The 6,861-nt window shown below is 37.2% G+C and overlaps 2 long non-coding RNA genes across 2 annotated transcripts; both read left to right on the plus strand.

The window, feature by feature from the left end:
* The first annotated feature begins 254 nt into the window (after positions 1–254).
* On the plus strand, positions 255–1,692 carry LOC145090608 (uncharacterized). The gene is made up of 3 exons (XR_013701666.1): positions 255–422; positions 812–880; positions 1,503–1,692. It is a non-coding gene; the product is annotated as an uncharacterized LOC145090608 (long non-coding RNA).
* A 3,487-nt stretch (positions 1,693–5,179) lies between these two features.
* Positions 5,180–6,614, plus strand: LOC145090609 (uncharacterized). The gene is made up of 3 exons (XR_013701667.1): positions 5,180–5,347; positions 5,734–5,802; positions 6,425–6,614. It is a non-coding gene; the product is annotated as an uncharacterized LOC145090609 (long non-coding RNA).
* The last annotated feature ends 247 nt before the right edge of the window (positions 6,615–6,861 follow it).

Here is a 6,861-nt window from a genome sequence, read left to right on the forward strand (position 1 = left end):
CATATGTATATATCATTAGAAAGGTATCGACGATGCGGTTATTATAAAACTAATGTTGAGTTCTTTCGACATTAGTTTAGTACAAAGATCATTAAATCCATTTAAAATAGTATTATAGAGGGGTGTTTAGTTGTTTATATAACTAAAAGGTCATTAAGTAATTATGGAGGGTAGTTTTTGAAAATTCAATTAGTATAAATAAGAGCCTTGGGCTCTCATATTTCTTGCACCATTCTCTTGATTCAAGAGTCTTTCTCTCCTTATCCCCCGAGCATTTCGGTCCCTCGTGATTCGACTTCTCTTTCTGTAGTTTTAGTATAGTAAGGTGAGCGCTGAAGCGCTGCACGAATCTTTCTTAGAAAGATTCAGCGACGAAGTTCTGCCCCTGCAGAGCCCGACTCCTAGCTAAAATCCCCTTGAAAGTAAGTTATGTTTACCATATTTTAAATATAGTTTATATTTAAAATTAGTATTGTTATTATAAATTTATAATAAATATTTGGGCTATTATTATGACTTATATAAGTGTCGTTATAATATCTTTTAACTACTCGCGGTACGGGGAATCTGGTTTAAAGGGCCGCATAGGGTTGTTGGATTTCAGAAGTGCTATACGCCAAAATGGTCCTGCCCTCCGGTGTTTTATGTCTGGCCCCTGTCTGTACATAGTAGTTGGAAAGTATTGTTTAAAAGCTTATATAATAATAATAATAATAATAATAATAATAATAATAATAATAATAATAATAATAATAAGACTAATAATTAGTCACGGTAATATTAGACTAAAATCTAGTGGTGATAATACTAGGTTTCGTCAAAGGAAATTATTTTAAAGTAAACGAAGCGTTGTCCGAGTACCGAGTCACCACCTTCTCAGGTGAGTGCATAGTTACTTTCAGCTTACACATAGATATGAAGTATTTTATATAAATTACGTGTTGTGTGTGTATATTATCTGTATACTTGCTATCTATGCTGGATGAACGTTTTATACATGTTTTCAATGATTTAAACTGTATATGTATTTTATATCTACAAAATGTGTTGGGTAAAACATGGGTAGATGTATTAGTTGCTGTGTGATAAAATGAAATAATGAGATGCCTCGTTATAGATGTTCTTGATGATCTAGTCATCTAGCGGAGTATAGATGACGACCACGGACTATTCTAGACAGTCCAGTGGAACACTAACAGGCTCGCAACCTGTAGGTGTTTATTCGAACTTTGTGTTTAACCGAACTGTGTGTTTATTCGAACTGTGTGTTTATTCGAACTGTGTGAACTGTGTGCTCACCAGATATACTCCATCCCAATGATAGTCCTTTGACTAGGTCCCTTGTGTTAGATGTTTTAGGGACGTAATGTGAGGATAACGGGAATGGGTAATTGGGTTGATTGTTTGATGTTTAAAAATAATAATTATATTATTGTGGGTTGAAAACCCTATGTGCTCACCAGGTTTCCCAACCTGACCCACTCAGTTTATTTTTATCACAGGTGTTGATATGAAGTCACAATACACTGAGAGATTTAAAGAGATGTAGATCACTAGTGTAAATAATTGTAAGTTCTGTTTATGCTTATGTTTCTGTATTAACGATGACATCCCAAACGTTTTAAAATGAAATAAATACGTTTCATCGAAAATGTTTTAATAACGTATTTACCATGTTTTTCTGGGAACAAATTCCGCAACATTTTTATAAAATGAAGTACTCTGATTTTTATAAAGCATAAACAAAATCGGTCTTTTCTGGCCGTGAAAATGGGGATGTCACAGTTGGTATCAGAGCATTAGTTTAAGCGAACTAGGAATATGGATTTATTTCTAGACTTAAACTTAGAATGCTAAGCGATGATTGTGAGGTGTGAGCACTAGCTTATTTTAGGAATGATGCCTAAAATGCTTTTATGTGCTAAATACTTGTGCCTGATATGCTGTTAGTTGTTCGGATCTATGGTCTGTTGCCGACCGGATCTGGAAACCTTATGTGTGTAGGATTCTAAACGTACGACTACGATATTAGAACTAGCATATAAACGTTTCGGAGTGATAAGGATGATTTAAACGTCAATCCCAAGTAAAGGTCTAGATTCACCTCATTAGATGTATAGATCAAGATGGTAAGAACACGTAGCGGAAACGTGAATGCAAATGGGAACCGAGATCAGCCCCCAGTGACTGAGCAAATACCGGTTGTGGTAGCCGCTGCTGAGCCAATAACAATGGCCGGAGTGCAAGCGATGATCCAGGCAATGTTGGATCGTCAAATGGAGGAAACTAGACGTTTGCTCCAGCAAAATCGTGAGGAAGCCACTATTCAGATCGAACAACCCGAGTTGAACGAAGGGCAGACTGAGGAAGGAAACTACAGTGGGACTGTTGGTCAAGTCAACCCACCAATAGTTCGACAAAACAACCAAGATGACAAAGTCGAGAGGAATGGATGCAAGTACAAGGATTTTCTGACTTGCAAGCCATCGACTTTCATTGGAAAGGAGGATCCGATCGGGGTCATGGATTGGATCTCGGAGATGGAGTTAGCCTTCATGACATGCGGTTGCAGAGGGAAGCTACAGACCACATTTGCAGTGCGTCAGTTTCGAGGAAGTGTTGTACGTTGGTGGAATACCTTGGGGAAGACTCTGAGCCCTAATGAGCCCCTGCAACTGACATGGGTAGAATTTTTGGTGCAATTCAAACAAAAGTACTGCTCAGCTCAAAACCTGCTTGAGCTAGAGAACCAGTTTCTAACCCTGAAGAAGGGAAGCATGTCAATCGATGAATACACGAACAACTTCACAGAAAAGATGGAGTTTGCCTTGCGTCTTGTTCCGGATGAGCTGACGAAAATTGACAAGTACGCAAAGGGACTTCCATGGGAGTACGCGGTGCCAGTGCGTCAGGCTCCTACTCTGGAGGCAGCTATCTGGGCTGCCAAGTCTGTGGAAGATATGATTAAGGGAAGAGCTGTCAACAAGATTGAGGTTGGCGAAAAGAGGAAGTTTGAGGAATCTACGAGGCCCAATAAGAAGATCAAGTCTGGTTCAAAAGGAGTCTAGCGGAGGAGGAAACATAGTGAAATGGTGCGAGAAGTGCAAAAAGAATCATTTTGGGAAATGTAGCGAAGAAGTGACTTGCTACAAGTGTGGGAAGACCGGACATTACGCCAACGAGTGCAAAAGGGTGTGTTATGAATGCCGTGAAGAAGGGCATGTTGCTAAGGATTGCCCGAAAAAGAAAGAGGCGGAAAAACCAAACATTCCGCCAAAACCGAAGGCAAGAGCATTCCATATGATCCTAGACGAAGCAGTTGACAATGCGAGGATTCAGGAATGACGGCTTGACATCCAAGGATCGAGTTATAATGTAGCCATAGAATCATATGATGTAGCCTGTTAGAGGCATAGTCTAGGGTGAACTTGAACACCTATGTAATCGTTTCAAGAAATAATATGAAACCTTTGTTTTGTTATCTGATGTGTTAAGTTGTTTTTTTTCGTGTATGGTGACTTGGAGAGACTGCGGGACAATACTTGGGACGAGTATGAGTAGGTGTGAATGGTAGTAGAGGCCTATACTACCGGAAGCACAAGACTCACACTTGGATCAGGGAAAGTCACAAGGTTACCAAGAAGCTAGTAACTGATTCTGTTTTTTTTTCAAGTATGTCATTACCATCGTTTCGATAATGACTAAAAAGATTGTTGATTTCCGACCCTAGTGGTCATACCGAATTGAGTCTGACTACGATGAGTATGTTGCGTGGTTCAGAGAACCAAGTTTGATGTAGCGTCCGACTTAAACCAAACGATTGAAATCAAAGCAATCAATAGAAGTATCGCGTTCGTTGTTAAAGAAGTTGGTAGCCAGAAACGCTACATGTTAAAGTGTGATTATATCACATTAGAACATGAAGGAAGGCATAGTCTATTTTAGAATTTAACTCTAAGAGACCTAAGTCTAAATGTGCATCACATGATGATAGGTCATAATTTGAAGTCTAGCCCGAGGTAGAGAGCAGGTGCACGATCGAGTACTGCTTACAGTCAATGAGTCTAAGAGATAGACTTGAAGGAATATAGAAGTTATAATTATTAACTAGGATGAAAAGATGACGTATGGAGTCATTATACGAGCCCTGTTTCGTTGATGATTCTGGGACGTAATCATCCTAAGGGGGAGATAATTGTAACGCCCGCAGATCCGGGCTAGTCAATTTAGAGGCAATAGGGGTCGAAAACGACTTTTTGACAAAAAGATTATTTAGAATAAATAATCTTAACCAATTTGTAGAATATGTCACAAGGTTTCCGTACATATAAAGAACGCTGAAATCCGAGATATAACGAAGAAGTTATGACCCGTCGAAGTTTCGCGTCGGAACCGGCACGGCGCCGGGAAGCGTAAATAGTAAATTTATGATATATAGAGATTTAGCCTTAGTGCTCTAAACAAAAGTCGTAGAATATGTTAAACTAAGAACATCGATAAAAAGAACGCCCAAATCTGACTTCGTATGAAGAAGTTATGATTTTTCGAAGTTTCGGATTAGCGGTGTACAGCCCGAAATTCGAATTTTAGATCGATTGATTTTTAGCCGACACAACCTAAACAAGAATCGAAGATCTCGTTATTAGTAGCGTAACGATAAAAATACAGACGAAAATGGACATCGAATAAAGAAGTTATGAGATTTTAACGGACCAATCCTGTCCTGGCCTGTTAAAAATATAACTTTAAAAATAAAGTCAAAATTAACCAACGGAGTCTAAACGAAAGTTGTAGAGTATGTCTCCACCTACGCGTGGATATAAATAACGTCAAAAACGGAGTTCGTATGAGCGAGTTACAAATTATAGTAGTATATTTACGTATTAAAATAAAGTATAAATCATGTATACGTACACATATATATACATATGTATATATCATTAGAAAGGTATCGACGATGCGGTTATTATAAAACTAATGTTGAGTTCTTTCGACATTAGTTTAGTACAAAGATCATTAAATCCATTTAAAATAGTATTATAGAGGGGTGTTTAGTTGTTTATATAACTAAAAGGTCATTAAGTAATTATGGAGGGTAGTTTTTGAAAATTCAATTAGTATAAATAAGAGCCTTGGGCTCTCATATTTCTTGCACCATTCTCTTGATTCAAGAGTCTTTCTCTCCTTATCCCCCGAGCATTTCGGTCCCTCGTGATTCGACTTCTCTTTCTGTAGTTTTAGTATAGTAAGGTGAGCGCTGAAGCGCTGCACGAATCTTTCTTAGAAAGATTCAGCGACGAAGTTCTGCCCCTGCAGAGCCCGACTCCTAGCTAAAATCCCCTTGAAAGTAAGTTATGTTTACCCTATTTTAAATATAGTTTATATTTAAAATTAGTATTGTTATTATAAATTTATAATAAATATTTGGGCTATTATTATGACTTATATAAGTGTCGTTATAATATCTTTTAACTACTCGCGGTACGGGGAATCTGGTTTAAAGGGCCGCATAGGGTTGTTGGATTTCAGAAGTGCTATACGCCAAAATGGTCCTGCCCTCCGGTGTTTTATGTCTGGCCCCTGTCTGTACATAGTAGTTGGAAAGTATTGTTTAAAAGCTTATATAATAATAATAATAATAATAATAATAATAATAATAATAATAATAATAATAATAAGACTAATAATTAGTCACGGTAATATTAGACTAAAATCTAGTGGTGATAATACTAGGTTTCGTCAAAGGAAATTATTTTAAAGTAAACGAAGCGTTGTCCGAGTACCGAGTCACCACCTTCTCAGGTGAGTGCATAGTTACTTTCAGCTTACACATAGATATGAAGTATTTTATATAAATTACGTGTTGTGTGTGTATATTATCTGTATACTTGCTATCTATGCTGGATGAACGTTTTATACATGTTTTCAATGATTTAAACTGTATATGTATTTTATATCTACAAAATGTGTTGGGTAAAACATGGGTAGATGTATTAGTTGCTGTGTGATAAAATGAAATAATGAGATGCCTCGTTATAGATGTTCTTGATGATCTAGTCATCTAGCGGAGTATAGATGACGACCACGGACTATTCTAGACAGTCCAGTGGAACACTAACAGGCTCGCAACCTGTAGGTGTTTATTCGAACTTTGTGTTTAACCGAACTGTGTGTTTATTCGAACTGTGTGTTTATTCGAACTGTGTGAACTGTGTGCTCACCAGATATACTCCATCCCAATGATAGTCCTTTGACTAGGTCCCTTGTGTTAGATGTTTTAGGGACGTAATGTGAGGATAACGGGAATGGGTAATTGGGTTGATTGTTTGATGTTTAAAAATAATAATTATATTATTGTGGGTTGAAAACCCTATGTGCTCACCAGGTTTCCCAACCTGACCCACTCAGTTTATTTTTATCACAGGTGTTGATATGAAGTCACAATACACTGAGAGATTTAAAGAGATGTAGATCACTAGTGTAAATAATTGTAAGTTCTGTTTATGCTTATGTTTCTGTATTAACGATGACATCCCAAACGTTTTAAAATGAAATAAATACGTTTCATCGAAAATGTTTTAATAACGTATTTACCATGTTTTTCTGGGAACAAATTCCGCAACATTTTTATAAAATGAAGTACTCTGATTTTTATAAAGCATAAACAAAATCGGTCTTTTCTGGCCGTGAAAATGGGGATGTCACACTGCTAATTGTCTCGGTCGTGATGATTCCAGAAATGCAGAGAAAATTCAATTTTGATATACATAACTCCGAGAAATGACGTTTAAAGTTTCACGATTAATTGAATTTGATTCAACAAATTTTACGAATCTGATTTTGGTCGAGATTAAAAAATGT

The sequence above is a fragment of the Lactuca serriola genome, chromosome 2, assembly GCF_051521515.1.
Source record: "Lactuca serriola cultivar US96UC23 chromosome 2, Lser_US96UC23_V15, whole genome shotgun sequence".
Taxonomy (NCBI): Eukaryota; Viridiplantae; Streptophyta; class Magnoliopsida; order Asterales; family Asteraceae; genus Lactuca; species Lactuca serriola.